Below are 14,162 nucleotides of genomic sequence, written 5' to 3'. Positions count from 1 at the left end.
GTAGGGGTAGGGAGGGGTAGGTTATATCACAAAAACAGACGAAGAACATCTAAATGCTAAATAACATTTAACAAATAGAAAAGCAATTGCAAAAAAGGAGAGGCGTGCATTACACCGACAGATCTGATATTGATTGAAAAAATGTAAGTTAAGTACGTAGGGGTGGAGGATGAAACGCCAAACGACTGTATCAACACGCAATTAAACGTTAGGGAGAGACGAAAAACAACCGAATACTTAAATAACATTTAGAAAATTGAAAAAAAATTCAAAAAAGAAGAGGGCCAACGGCACGCGGTGTTCCCAAGCGGTCACCCATCCAAGTACTGACCGCGCCCAATGTTGCTTAACTTCGGTGATCGGACGAGAACCGGTGTGTTCAACATGGTATGGTCGTTGGCGAACGCTGATATTGAGATGCGAATCTTATACTGGAGAATAATTTTATTATTTTTATAAAACTTTGACGTTCAGCGGAGTAGTGAACAGCCTACGAAAGCGCGATTTAAATCATGAAATATTCCGATAGATGCCACTTTAGCTCGAACTGAAGAGGGAAAATTCAAATTAATAACAATGGTAAAACACATAAATAACGACGATACATAAATTTAAAAAAAACGTAAAAAATAGTATAATCCTAGGCAATTTATATTTAAATGTGTTATGTAAGCAAAATAATCTCATCAAACATGCATTATGTCAGGGAGGGAGGGAGGGAGGGAGGGAGGGAGGGAGGGAGGGAGGATGAAACGCCAAATGATTATATCCCAACAAAATTATAGGTTTATGAACGTGGTAGGGGTAGGGAGGGGTAGGTTATATCACAAAAACAGACGAAGAACATCTAAATGCTAAATAACATTTAACAAATAGAAAAGCAATTGCAAAAAAGGAGAGGCGTGCATTACACCGACAGATCTGATATTGATTGAAAAAATGTAAGTTAAGTACGTAGGGGTGGAGGATGAAACGCCAAACGACTGTATCAACACGCAATTAAACGTTAGGGAGAGACGAAAAACAACCGAATACTTAAATAACATTTAGAAAATTGAAAAAAAATTCAAAAAAGAAGAGGGCCAACGGCACGCGGTGTTCCCAAGCGGTCACCCATCCAAGTACTGACCGCGCCCAATGTTGCTTAACTTCGGTGATCGGACGAGAACCGGTGTGTTCAACATGGTATGGTCGTTGGCGAACGCTGATATTGAGATGCGAATCTTATACTGGAGAATAATTTTATTATTTTTATAAAACTTTGACGTTCAGCGGAGTAGTGAACAGCCTACGAAAGCGCGATTTAAATCATGAAATATTCCGATAGATGCCACTTTAGCTCGAACTGAAGAGGGAAAATTCAAATTAATAACAATGGTAAAACACATAAATAACGACGATACATAAATTTAAAAAAAACGTAAAAAATAGTATAATCCTAGGCAATTTATATTTAAATGTGTTATGTAAGCAAAATAATCTCATCAAACATGCATTATGTCAGGGAGGGAGGGAGGGAGGGAGGGAGGGAGGGAGGGAGGGAGGGAGGGAGGGAGGATGAAACGCCAAATGATTATATCCCAACAAAATTATAGGTTTATGAACGTGGTAGGGGTAGGGAGGGGTAGGTTATATCACAAAAACAGACGAAGAACATCTAAATGCTAAATAACATTTAACAAATAGAAAAGCAATTGCAAAAAAGGAGAGGCGTGCATTACACCGACAGATCTGATATTGATTGAAAAAATGTAAGTTAAGTACGTAGGGGTGGAGGATGAAACGCCAAACGACTGTATCAACACGCAATTAAACGTTAGGGAGAGACGAAAAACAACCGAATACTTAAATAACATTTAGAAAATTGAAAAAAAATTCAAAAAAGAAGAGGGCCAACGGCACGCGGTGTTCCCAAGCGGTCACCCATCCAAGTACTGACCGCGCCCAATGTTGCTTAACTTCGGTGATCGGACGAGAACCGGTGTGTTCAACATGGTATGGTCGTTGGCGAACGCTGATATTGAGATGCGAATCTTATACTGGAGAATAATTTTATTATTTTTATAAAACTTTGACGTTCAGCGGAGTAGTGAACAGCCTACGAAAGCGCGATTTAAATCATGAAATATTCCGATAGATGCCACTTTAGCTCGAACTGAAGAGGGAAAATTCAAATTAATAACAATGGTAAAACACATAAATAACGACGATACATAAATTTAAAAAAAACGTAAAAAATAGTATAATCCTAGGCAATTTATATTTAAATGTGTTATGTAAGCAAAATAATCTCATCAAACATGCATTATGTCAGGGAGGGAGGGAGGGAGGGAGGGAGGGAGGGAGGGAGGGAGGATGAAACGCCAAATGATTATATCCCAACAAAATTATAGGTTTATGAACGTGGTAGGGGTAGGGAGGGGTAGGTTATATCACAAAAACAGACGAAGAACATCTAAATGCTAAATAACATTTAACAAATAGAAAAGCAATTGCAAAAAAGGAGAGGCGTGCATTACACCGACAGATCTGATATTGATTGAAAAAATGTAAGTTAAGTACGTAGGGGTGGAGGATGAAACGCCAAACGACTGTATCAACACGCAATTAAACGTTAGGGAGAGACGAAAAACAACCGAATACTTAAATAACATTTAGAAAATTGAAAAAAAATTCAAAAAAGAAGAGGGCCAACGGCACGCGGTGTTCCCAAGCGGTCACCCATCCAAGTACTGACCGCGCCCAATGTTGCTTAACTTCGGTGATCGGACGAGAACCGGTGTGTTCAACATGGTATGGTCGTTGGCGAACGCTGATATTGAGATGCAAATCTTATACTGGAGAATAATTTTATTATTTTTATAAAACTTTGACGTTCAGCGGAGTAGTGAACAGCCTACGAAAGCGCGATTTAAATCATGAAATATTCCGATAGATGCCACTTTAGCTCGAACTGAAGAGGGAAAATTCAAATTAATAACAATGGTAAAACACATAAATAACGACGATACATAAATTTAAAAAAAACGTAAAAAATAGTATAATCCTAGGCAATTTATATTTAAATGTGTTATGTAAGCAAAATAATCTCATCAAACATGCATTATGTCAGGGAGGGAGGGAGGGAGGGAGGGAGGGAGGGAGGGAGGGAGGATGAAACGCCAAATGATTATATCCCAACAAAATTATAGGTTTATGAACGTGGTAGGGGTAGGGTGGGGTAGGTTATATCACAAAAACAGACGAAGAACATCTAAATGCTAAATAACATTTAACAAATAGAAAAGCAATTGCAAAAAAGGAGAGGCGTGCATTACACCGACAGATCTGATATTGATTGAAAAAATGTAAGTTAAGTACGTAGGGGTGGAGGATGAAACGCCAAACGACTGTATCAACACGCAATTAAACGTTAGGGAGAGACGAAAAACAACCGAATACTTAAATAACATTTAGAAAATTGAAAAAAAATTCAAAAAAGAAGAGGGCCAACGGCACGCGGTGTTCCCAAGCGGTCACCCATCCAAGTACTGACCGCGCCCAATGTTGCTTAACTTCGGTGATCGGACGAGAACCGGTGTGTTCAACATGGTATGGTCGTTGGCGAACGCTGATATTGAGATGCGAATCTTATACTGGAATAATTTTATTATTTTTATAAAACTTTGACGTTCAGCGGAGTAGTGAACAGCCTACGAAAGCGCGATTTAAATCATGAAATATTCCGATAGATGCCACTTTAGCTCGAACTGAAGAGGGAAAATTCAAATTAATAACAATGGTAAAATACATAAATAACGACGATACATAAATTTAAAAAAAACGTAAAAAATAGTATAATCCTAGGCAATTTATATTTAAATGTGTTATGTAAGCAAAATAATCTCATCAAACATGCATTATGTCAGGGAGGGAGGGAGGGAGGGAGGGAGGGAGGGAGGGAGGGAGGATGAAACGCCAAATGATTATATCCCAACAAAATTATAGGTTTATGAACGTGGTAGGGGTAGGGAGGGGTAGGTTATATCACAAAAACAGACGAAGAACATCTAAATGCTAAATAACATTTAACAAATAGAAAAGCAATTGCAAAAAAGGAGAGGCGTGCATTACACCGACAGATCTGATATTGATTGAAAAAATGTAAGTTAAGTACGTAGGGGTGGAGGATGAAACGCCAAACGACTGTATCAACACGCAATTAAACGTTAGGGAGAGACGAAAAACAACCGAATACTTAAATAACATTTAGAAAATTGAAAAAAAATTCAAAAAAGAAGAGGGCCAACGGCACGCGGTGTTCCCAAGCGGTCACCCATCCAAGTACTGACCGCGCCCAATGTTGCTTAACTTCGGTGATCGGACGAGAACCGGTGTGTTCAACATGGTATGGTCGTTGGCGAACGCTGATATTGAGATGCGAATCTTATACTGGAGAATAATTTTATTATTTTTATAAAACTTTGACGTTCAGCGGAGTAGTGAACAGCCTACGAAAGCGCGATTTAAATCATGAAATATTCCGATAGATGCCACTTTAGCTCGAACTGAAGAGGGAAAATTCAAATTAATAACAATGGTAAAACACATAAATAACGACGATACATAAATTTAAAAAAAACGTAAAAAATAGTATAATCCTAGGCAATTTATATTTAAATGTGTTATGTAAGCAAAATAATCTCATCAAACATGCATTATGTCAGGGAGGGAGGGAGGGAGGGAGGGAGGGAGGGAGGGAGGGAGGATGAAACGCCAAATGATTATATCCCAACAAAATTATAGGTTTATGAACGTGGTAGGGGTAGGGAGGGGTAGGTTATATCACAAAAACAGACGAAGAACATCTAAATGCTAAATAACATTTAACAAATAGAAAAGCAATTGCAAAAAAGGAGAGGCGTGCATTACACCGACAGATCTGATATTGATTGAAAAAATGTAAGTTAAGTACGTAGGGGTGGAGGATGAAACGCCAAACGACTGTATCAACACGCAATTAAACGTTAGGGAGAGACGAAAAACAACCGAATACTTAAATAACATTTAGAAAATTGAAAAAAAATTCAAAAAAGAAGAGGGCCAACGGCACGCGGTGTTCCCAAGCGGTCACCCATCCAAGTACTGACCGCGCCCAATGTTGCTTAACTTCGGTGATCGGACGAGAACCGGTGTGTTCAACATGGTATGGTCGTTGGCGAACGCTGATATTGAGATGCGAATCTTATACTGGAGAATAATTTTATTATTTTTATAAAACTTTGACGTTCAGCGGAGTAGTGAACAGCCTACGAAAGCGCGATTTAAATCATGAAATATTCCGATAGATGCCACTTTAGCTCGAACTGAAGAGGGAAAATTCAAATTAATAACAATGGTAAAACACATAAATAACGACGATACATAAATTTAAAAAAAACGTAAAAAATAGTATAATCCTAGGCAATTTATATTTAAATGTGTTATGTAAGCAAAATAATCTCATCAAACATGCATTATGTCAGGGAGGGAGGGAGGGAGGGAGGGAGGGAGGGAGGGAGGGAGGATGAAACGCCAAATGATTATATCCCAACAAAATTATAGGTTTATGAACGTGGTAGGGGTAGGGAGGGGTAGGTTATATCACAAAAACAGACGAAGAACATCTAAATGCTAAATAACATTTAACAAATAGAAAAGCAATTGCAAAAAAGGAGAGGCGTGCATTACACCGACAGATCTGATATTGATTGAAAAAATGTAAGTTAAGTACGTAGGGGTGGAGGATGAAACGCCAAACGACTGTATCAACACGCAATTAAACGTTAGGGAGAGACGAAAAACAACCGAATACTTAAATAACATTTAGAAAATTGAAAAAAAATTCAAAAAAGAAGAGGGCCAACGGCACGCGGTGTTCCCAAGCGGTCACCCATCCAAGTACTGACCGCGCCCAATGTTGCTTAACTTCGGTGATCGGACGAGAACCGGTGTGTTCAACATGGTATGGTCGTTGGCGAACGCTGATATTGAGATGCGAATCTTATACTGGAGAATAATTTTATTATTTTTATAAAACTTTGACGTTCAGCGGAGTAGTGAACAGCCTACGAAAGCGCGATTTAAATCATGAAATATTCCGATAGATGCCACTTTAGCTCGAACTGAAGAGGGAAAATTCAAATTAATAACAATGGTAAAACACATAAATAACGACGATACATAAATTTAAAAAAAACGTAAAAAATAGTATAATCCTAGGCAATTTATATTTAAATGTGTTATGTAAGCAAAATAATCTCATCAAACATGCATTATGTCAGGGAGGGAGGGAGGGAGGGAGGGAGGGAGGGAGGGAGGGAGGATGAAACGCCAAATGATTATATCCCAACAAAATTATAGGTTTATGAACGTGGTAGGGGTAGGGAGGGGTAGGTTATATCACAAAAACAGACGAAGAACATCTAAATGCTAAATAACATTTAACAAATAGAAAAGCAATTGCAAAAAAGGAGAGGCGTGCATTACACCGACAGATCTGATATTGATTGAAAAAATGTAAGTTAAGTACGTAGGGGTGGAGGATGAAACGCCAAACGACTGTATCAACACGCAATTAAACGTTAGGGAGAGACGAAAAACAACCGAATACTTAAATAACATTTAGAAAATTGAAAAAAAATTCAAAAAAGAAGAGGGCCAACGGCACGCGGTGTTCCCAAGCGGTCACCCATCCAAGTACTGACCGCGCCCAATGTTGCTTAACTTCGGTGATCGGACGAGAACCGGTGTGTTCAACATGGTATGGTCGTTGGCGAACGCTGATATTGAGATGCAAATCTTATACTGGAGAATAATTTTATTATTTTTATAAAACTTTGACGTTCAGCGGAGTAGTGAACAGCCTACGAAAGCGCGATTTAAATCATGAAATATTCCGATAGATGCCACTTTAGCTCGAACTGAAGAGGGAAAATTCAAATTAATAACAATGGTAAAACACATAAATAACGACGATACATAAATTTAAAAAAAACGTAAAAAATAGTATAATCCTAGGCAATTTATATTTAAATGTGTTATGTAAGCAAAATAATCTCATCAAACATGCATTATGTCAGGGAGGGAGGGAGGGAGGGAGGGAGGGAGGGAGGGAGGGAGGATGAAACGCCAAATGATTATATCCCAACAAAATTATAGGTTTATGAACGTGGTAGGGGTAGGGTGGGGTAGGTTATATCACAAAAACAGACGAAGAACATCTAAATGCTAAATAACATTTAACAAATAGAAAAGCAATTGCAAAAAAGGAGAGGCGTGCATTACACCGACAGATCTGATATTGATTGAAAAAATGTAAGTTAAGTACGTAGGGGTGGAGGATGAAACGCCAAACGACTGTATCAACACGCAATTAAACGTTAGGGAGAGACGAAAAACAACCGAATACTTAAATAACATTTAGAAAATTGAAAAAAAATTCAAAAAAGAAGAGGGCCAACGGCACGCGGTGTTCCCAAGCGGTCACCCATCCAAGTACTGACCGCGCCCAATGTTGCTTAACTTCGGTGATCGGACGAGAACCGGTGTGTTCAACATGGTATGGTCGTTGGCGAACGCTGATATTGAGATGCGAATCTTATACTGGAATAATTTTATTATTTTTATAAAACTTTCACGTTCAGCGGAGTAGTGAACAGCCTACGAAAGCGCGATTTAAATCATGAAATATTCCGATAGATGCCACTTTAGCTCGAACTGAAGAGGGAAAATTCAAATTAATAACAATGGTAAAATACATAAATAACGACGATACATAAATTTAAAAAAAACGTAAAAAATAGTATAATCCTAGGCAATTTATATTTAAATGTGTTATGTAAGCAAAATAATCTCATCAAACATGCATTATGTCAGGGAGGGAGGGAGGGAGGGAGGGAGGGAGGGAGGGAGGGAGGATGAAACGCCAAATGATTATATCCCAACAAAATTATAGGTTTATGAACGTGGTAGGGGTAGGGAGGGGTAGGTTATATCACAAAAACAGACGAAGAACATCTAAATGCTAAATAACATTTAACAAATAGAAAAGCAATTGCAAAAAAGGAGAGGCGTGCATTACACCGACAGATCTGATATTGATTGAAAAAATGTAAGTTAAGTACGTAGGGGTGGAGGATGAAACGCCAAACGACTGTATCAACACGCAATTAAACGTTAGGGAGAGACGAAAAACAACCGAATACTTAAATAACATTTAGAAAATTGAAAAAAAATTCAAAAAAGAAGAGGGCCAACGGCACGCGGTGTTCCCAAGCGGTCACCCATCCAAGTACTGACCGCGCCCAATGTTGCTTAACTTCGGTGATCGGACGAGAACCGGTGTGTTCAACATGGTATGGTCGTTGGCGAACGCTGATATTGAGATGCGAATCTTATACTGGAGAATAATTTTATTATTTTTATAAAACTTTGACGTTCAGCGGAGTAGTGAACAGCCTACGAAAGCGCGATTTAAATCATGAAATATTCCGATAGATGCCACTTTAGCTCGAACTGAAGAGGGAAAATTCAAATTAATAACAATGGTAAAACACATAAATAACGACGATACATAAATTTAAAAAAAACGTAAAAAATAGTATAATCCTAGGCAATTTATATTTAAATGTGTTATGTAAGCAAAATAATCTCATCAAACATGCATTATGTCAGGGAGGGAGGGAGGGAGGGAGGGAGGGAGGATGAAACGCCAAATGATTATATCCCAACAAAATTATAGGTTTATGAACGTGGTAGGGGTAGGGAGGGGTAGGTTATATCACAAAAACAGACGAAGAACATCTAAATGCTAAATAACATTTAACAAATAGAAAAGCAATTGCAAAAAAGGAGAGGCGTGCATTACACCGACAGATCTGATATTGATTGAAAAAATGTAAGTTAAGTACGTAGGGGTGGAGGATGAAACGCCAAACGACTGTATCAACACGCAATTAAACGTTAGGGAGAGACGAAAAACAACCGAATACTTAAATAACATTTAGAAAATTGAAAAAAAATTCAAAAAAGAAGAGGGCCAACGGCACGCGGTGTTCCCAAGCGGTCACCCATCCAAGTACTGACCGCGCCCAATGTTGCTTAACTTCGGTGATCGGACGAGAACCGGTGTGTTCAACATGGTATGGTCGTTGGCGAACGCTGATATTGAGATGCGAATCTTATACTGGAGAATAATTTTATTATTTTTATAAAACTTTGACGTTCAGCGGAGTAGTGAACAGCCTACGAAAGCGCGATTTAAATCATGAAATATTCCGATAGATGCCACTTTAGCTCGAACTGAAGAGGGAAAATTCAAATTAATAACAATGGTAAAACACATAAATAACGACGATACATAAATTTAAAAAAAACGTAAAAAATAGTATAATCCTAGGCAATTTATATTTAAATGTGTTATGTAAGCAAAATAATCTCATCAAACATGCATTATGTCAGGGAGGGAGGGAGGGAGGGAGGGAGGGAGGGAGGGAGGGAGGATGAAACGCCAAATGATTATATCCCAACAAAATTATAGGTTTATGAACGTGGTAGGGGTAGGGAGGGGTAGGTTATATCACAAAAACAGACGAAGAACATCTAAATGCTAAATAACATTTAACAAATAGAAAAGCAATTGCAAAAAAGGAGAGGCGTGCATTACACCGACAGATCTGATATTGATTGAAAAAATGTAAGTTAAGTACGTAGGGGTGGAGGATGAAACGCCAAACGACTGTATCAACACGCAATTAAACGTTAGGGAGAGACGAAAAACAACCGAATACTTAAATAACATTTAGAAAATTGAAAAAAAATTCAAAAAAGAAGAGGGCCAACGGCACGCGGTGTTCCCAAGCGGTCACCCATCCAAGTACTGACCGCGCCCAATGTTGCTTAACTTCGGTGATCGGACGAGAACCGGTGTGTTCAACATGGTATGGTCGTTGGCGAACGCTGATATTGAGATGCAAATCTTATACTGGAGAATAATTTTATTATTTTTATAAAACTTTGACGTTCAGCGGAGTAGTGAACAGCCTACGAAAGCGCGATTTAAATCATGAAATATTCCGATAGATGCCACTTTAGCTCGAACTGAAGAGGGAAAATTCAAATTAATAACAATGGTAAAACACATAAATAACGACGATACATAAATTTAAAAAAAACGTAAAAAATAGTATAATCCTAGGCAATTTATATTTAAATGTGTTATGTAAGCAAAATAATCTCATCAAACATGCATTATGTCAGGGAGGGAGGGAGGGAGGGAGGGAGGGAGGGAGGGAGGGAGGATGAAACGCCAAATGATTATATCCCAACAAAATTATAGGTTTATGAACGTGGTAGGGGTAGGGTGGGGTAGGTTATATCACAAAAACAGACGAAGAACATCTAAATGCTAAATAACATTTAACAAATAGAAAAGCAATTGCAAAAAAGGAGAGGCGTGCATTACACCGACAGATCTGATATTGATTGAAAAAATGTAAGTTAAGTACGTAGGGGTGGAGGATGAAACGCCAAACGACTGTATCAACACGCAATTAAACGTTAGGGAGAGACGAAAAACAACCGAATACTTAAATAACATTTAGAAAATTGAAAAAAAATTCAAAAAAGAAGAGGGCCAACGGCACGCGGTGTTCCCAAGCGGTCACCCATCCAAGTACTGACCGCGCCCAATGTTGCTTAACTTCGGTGATCGGACGAGAACCGGTGTGTTCAACATGGTATGGTCGTTGGCGAACGCTGATATTGAGATGCGAATCTTATACTGGAATAATTTTATTATTTTTATAAAACTTTCACGTTCAGCGGAGTAGTGAACAGCCTACGAAAGCGCGATTTAAATCATGAAATATTCCGATAGATGCCACTTTAGCTCGAACTGAAGAGGGAAAATTCAAATTAATAACAATGGTAAAATACATAAATAACGACGATACATAAATTTAAAAAAAACGTAAAAAATAGTATAATCCTAGGCAATTTATATTTAAATGTGTTATGTAAGCAAAATAATCTCATCAAACATGCATTATGTCAGGGAGGGAGGGAGGGAGGGAGGGAGGGAGGGAGGGAGGGAGGATGAAACGCCAAATGATTATATCCCAACAAAATTATAGGTTTATGAACGTGGTAGGGGTAGGGAGGGGTAGGTTATATCACAAAAACAGACGAAGAACATCTAAATGCTAAATAACATTTAACAAATAGAAAAGCAATTGCAAAAAAGGAGAGGCGTGCATTACACCGACAGATCTGATATTGATTGAAAAAATGTAAGTTAAGTACGTAGGGGTGGAGGATGAAACGCCAAACGACTGTATCAACACGCAATTAAACGTTAGGGAGAGACGAAAAACAACCGAATACTTAAATAACATTTAGAAAATTGAAAAAAAATTCAAAAAAGAAGAGGGCCAACGGCACGCGGTGTTCCCAAGCGGTCACCCATCCAAGTACTGACCGCGCCCAATGTTGCTTAACTTCGGTGATCGGACGAGAACCGGTGTGTTCAACATGGTATGGTCGTTGGCGAACGCTGATATTGAGATGCGAATCTTATACTGGAGAATAATTTTATTATTTTTATAAAACTTTGACGTTCAGCGGAGTAGTGAACAGCCTACGAAAGCGCGATTTAAATCATGAAATATTCCGATAGATGCCACTTTAGCTCGAACTGAAGAGGGAAAATTCAAATTAATAACAATGGTAAAACACATAAATAACGACGATACATAAATTTAAAAAAAACGTAAAAAATAGTATAATCCTAGGCAATTTATATTTAAATGTGTTATGTAAGCAAAATAATCTCATCAAACATGCATTATGTCAGGGAGGGAGGGAGGGAGGGAGGGAGGGAGGATGAAACGCCAAATGATTATATCCCAACAAAATTATAGGTTTATGAACGTGGTAGGGGTAGGGAGGGGTAGGTTATATCACAAAAACAGACGAAGAACATCTAAATGCTAAATAACATTTAACAAATAGAAAAGCAATTGCAAAAAAGGAGAGGCGTGCATTACACCGACAGATCTGATATTGATTGAAAAAATGTAAGTTAAGTACGTAGGGGTGGAGGATGAAACGCCAAACGACTGTATCAACACGCAATTAAACGTTAGGGAGAGACGAAAAACAACCGAATACTTAAATAACATTTAGAAAATTGAAAAAAAATTCAAAAAAGAAGAGGGCCAACGGCACGCGGTGTTCCCAAGCGGTCACCCATCCAAGTACTGACCGCGCCCAATGTTGCTTAACTTCGGTGATCGGACGAGAACCGGTGTGTTCAACATGGTATGGTCGTTGGCGAACGCTGATATTGAGATGCGAATCTTATACTGGAGAATAATTTTATTATTTTTATAAAACTTTGACGTTCAGCGGAGTAGTGAACAGCCTACGAAAGCGCGATTTAAATCATGAAATATTCCGATAGATGCCACTTTAGCTCGAACTGAAGAGGGAAAATTCAAATTAATAACAATGGTAAAACACATAAATAACGACGATACATAAATTTAAAAAAAACGTAAAAAATAGTATAATCCTAGGCAATTTATATTTAAATGTGTTATGTAAGCAAAATAATCTCATCAAACATGCATTATGTCAGGGAGGGAGGGAGGGAGGGAGGGAGGGAGGGAGGGAGGGAGGATGAAACGCCAAATGATTATATCCCAACAAAATTATAGGTTTATGAACGTGGTAGGGGTAGGGAGGGGTAGGTTATATCACAAAAACAGACGAAGAACATCTAAATGCTAAATAACATTTAACAAATAGAAAAGCAATTGCAAAAAAGGAGAGGCGTGCATTACACCGACAGATCTGATATTGATTGAAAAAATGTAAGTTAAGTACGTAGGGGTGGAGGATGAAACGCCAAACGACTGTATCAACACGCAATTAAACGTTAGGGAGAGACGAAAAACAACCGAATACTTAAATAACATTTAGAAAATTGAAAAAAAATTCAAAAAAGAAGAGGGCCAACGGCACGCGGTGTTCCCAAGCGGTCACCCATCCAAGTACTGACCGCGCCCAATGTTGCTTAACTTCGGTGATCGGACGAGAACCGGTGTGTTCAACATGGTATGGTCGTTGGCGAACGCTGATATTGAGATGCGAATCTTATACTGGAGAATAATTTTATTATTTTTATAAAACTTTGACGTTCAGCGGAGTAGTGAACAGCCTACGAAAGCGCGATTTAAATCATGAAATATTCCGATAGATGCCACTTTAGCTCGAACTGAAGAGGGAAAATTCAAATTAATAACAATGGTAAAACACATAAATAACGACGATACATAAATTTAAAAAAAACGTAAAAAATAGTATAATCCTAGGCAATTTATATTTAAATGTGTTATGTAAGCAAAATAATCTCATCAAACATGCATTATGTCAGGGAGGGAGGGAGGGAGGGAGGGAGGGAGGGAGGGAGGGAGGATGAAACGCCAAATGATTATATCCCAACAAAATTATAGGTTTATGAACGTGGTAGGGGTAGGGAGGGGTAGGTTATATCACAAAAACAGACGAAGAACATCTAAATGCTAAATAACATTTAACAAATAGAAAAGCAATTGCAAAAAAGGAGAGGCGTGCATTACACCGACAGATCTGATATTGATTGAAAAAATGTAAGTTAAGTACGTAGGGGTGGAGGATGAAACGCCAAACGACTGTATCAACACGCAATTAAACGTTAGGGAGAGACGAAAAACAACCGAATACTTAAATAACATTTAGAAAATTGAAAAAAAATTCAAAAAAGAAGAGGGCCAACGGCACGCGGTGTTCCCAAGCGGTCACCCATCCAAGTACTGACCGCGCCCAATGTTGCTTAACTTCGGTGATCGGACGAGAACCGGTGTGTTCAACATGGTATGGTCGTTGGCGAACGCTGATATTGAGATGCAAATCTTATACTGGAGAATAATTTTATTATTTTTATAAAACTTTGACGTTCAGCGGAGTAGTGAACAGCCTACGAAAGCGTGATTTAAATCATGAAATATTCCGATAGATGCCACTTTAGCTCGAACTGAAGAGGGAAAATTCAAATTAATAACAATGGTAAAACACATAAATAACGACGATACATAAATTTA

The 14,162-nt window shown here is 38.3% G+C and overlaps 18 non-coding genes across 18 annotated transcripts; all 18 read right to left on the bottom strand.

Annotated features, from left to right (window-relative positions):
* Positions 1 to 282: 282 nt before the first annotated feature.
* On the bottom strand, positions 283 to 401 carry LOC149413075 (5S ribosomal RNA). Its single transcript, XR_016304418.1, has one exon. It is a non-coding gene; the product is annotated as a 5S ribosomal RNA (ribosomal RNA).
* Positions 402 to 1,080: 679 nt separating this feature from the next.
* Positions 1,081 to 1,199, bottom strand: LOC149413074 (5S ribosomal RNA). The gene has a single exon (XR_016304417.1). It is a non-coding gene; the product is annotated as a 5S ribosomal RNA (ribosomal RNA).
* A 691-nt stretch (positions 1,200 to 1,890) lies between these two features.
* On the bottom strand, positions 1,891 to 2,009 carry LOC149413073 (5S ribosomal RNA). The gene has a single exon (XR_016304416.1). It is a non-coding gene; the product is annotated as a 5S ribosomal RNA (ribosomal RNA).
* A 679-nt stretch (positions 2,010 to 2,688) lies between these two features.
* Positions 2,689 to 2,807, bottom strand: LOC149413072 (5S ribosomal RNA). The gene has a single exon (XR_016304415.1). It is a non-coding gene; the product is annotated as a 5S ribosomal RNA (ribosomal RNA).
* A 679-nt stretch (positions 2,808 to 3,486) lies between these two features.
* On the bottom strand, positions 3,487 to 3,605 carry LOC149413071 (5S ribosomal RNA). The gene has a single exon (XR_016304414.1). It is a non-coding gene; the product is annotated as a 5S ribosomal RNA (ribosomal RNA).
* Positions 3,606 to 4,282: 677 nt separating this feature from the next.
* On the bottom strand, positions 4,283 to 4,401 carry LOC149413070 (5S ribosomal RNA). Its single transcript, XR_016304412.1, has one exon. It is a non-coding gene; the product is annotated as a 5S ribosomal RNA (ribosomal RNA).
* A 679-nt stretch (positions 4,402 to 5,080) lies between these two features.
* LOC149413069 (5S ribosomal RNA) lies at positions 5,081 to 5,199 on the bottom strand. Its single transcript, XR_016304411.1, has one exon. It is a non-coding gene; the product is annotated as a 5S ribosomal RNA (ribosomal RNA).
* A 679-nt stretch (positions 5,200 to 5,878) lies between these two features.
* On the bottom strand, positions 5,879 to 5,997 carry LOC149413068 (5S ribosomal RNA). Its single transcript, XR_016304410.1, has one exon. It is a non-coding gene; the product is annotated as a 5S ribosomal RNA (ribosomal RNA).
* Positions 5,998 to 6,676: 679 nt separating this feature from the next.
* On the bottom strand, positions 6,677 to 6,795 carry LOC149413067 (5S ribosomal RNA). The gene has a single exon (XR_016304409.1). It is a non-coding gene; the product is annotated as a 5S ribosomal RNA (ribosomal RNA).
* Positions 6,796 to 7,474: 679 nt separating this feature from the next.
* Positions 7,475 to 7,593, bottom strand: LOC149413066 (5S ribosomal RNA). The gene has a single exon (XR_016304408.1). It is a non-coding gene; the product is annotated as a 5S ribosomal RNA (ribosomal RNA).
* Positions 7,594 to 8,270: 677 nt separating this feature from the next.
* Positions 8,271 to 8,389, bottom strand: LOC149413065 (5S ribosomal RNA). Its single transcript, XR_016304406.1, has one exon. It is a non-coding gene; the product is annotated as a 5S ribosomal RNA (ribosomal RNA).
* Positions 8,390 to 9,056: 667 nt separating this feature from the next.
* LOC149413064 (5S ribosomal RNA) lies at positions 9,057 to 9,175 on the bottom strand. The gene has a single exon (XR_016304405.1). It is a non-coding gene; the product is annotated as a 5S ribosomal RNA (ribosomal RNA).
* Positions 9,176 to 9,854: 679 nt separating this feature from the next.
* LOC149413063 (5S ribosomal RNA) lies at positions 9,855 to 9,973 on the bottom strand. The gene has a single exon (XR_016304404.1). It is a non-coding gene; the product is annotated as a 5S ribosomal RNA (ribosomal RNA).
* Positions 9,974 to 10,652: 679 nt separating this feature from the next.
* LOC149413062 (5S ribosomal RNA) lies at positions 10,653 to 10,771 on the bottom strand. Its single transcript, XR_016304403.1, has one exon. It is a non-coding gene; the product is annotated as a 5S ribosomal RNA (ribosomal RNA).
* A 677-nt stretch (positions 10,772 to 11,448) lies between these two features.
* LOC149413061 (5S ribosomal RNA) lies at positions 11,449 to 11,567 on the bottom strand. Its single transcript, XR_016304402.1, has one exon. It is a non-coding gene; the product is annotated as a 5S ribosomal RNA (ribosomal RNA).
* A 667-nt stretch (positions 11,568 to 12,234) lies between these two features.
* LOC149413060 (5S ribosomal RNA) lies at positions 12,235 to 12,353 on the bottom strand. Its single transcript, XR_016304400.1, has one exon. It is a non-coding gene; the product is annotated as a 5S ribosomal RNA (ribosomal RNA).
* A 679-nt stretch (positions 12,354 to 13,032) lies between these two features.
* Positions 13,033 to 13,151, bottom strand: LOC149413059 (5S ribosomal RNA). Its single transcript, XR_016304399.1, has one exon. It is a non-coding gene; the product is annotated as a 5S ribosomal RNA (ribosomal RNA).
* A 679-nt stretch (positions 13,152 to 13,830) lies between these two features.
* Positions 13,831 to 13,949, bottom strand: LOC149413058 (5S ribosomal RNA). The gene has a single exon (XR_016304398.1). It is a non-coding gene; the product is annotated as a 5S ribosomal RNA (ribosomal RNA).
* Between the last annotated feature and the right edge of the window lie 213 nt (positions 13,950 to 14,162).

Source organism: Hesperophylax consimilis, chromosome 22, assembly GCF_061612785.1.
Source record: "Hesperophylax consimilis isolate HC1 chromosome 22, BYU_Hcon_1.0, whole genome shotgun sequence".
Classification (NCBI taxonomy): domain Eukaryota; kingdom Metazoa; phylum Arthropoda; class Insecta; order Trichoptera; family Limnephilidae; genus Hesperophylax; species Hesperophylax consimilis.
Note: the sequence above shows the minus strand (reverse complement) of the source record. Positions and strands in the feature narration are given on the sequence as shown.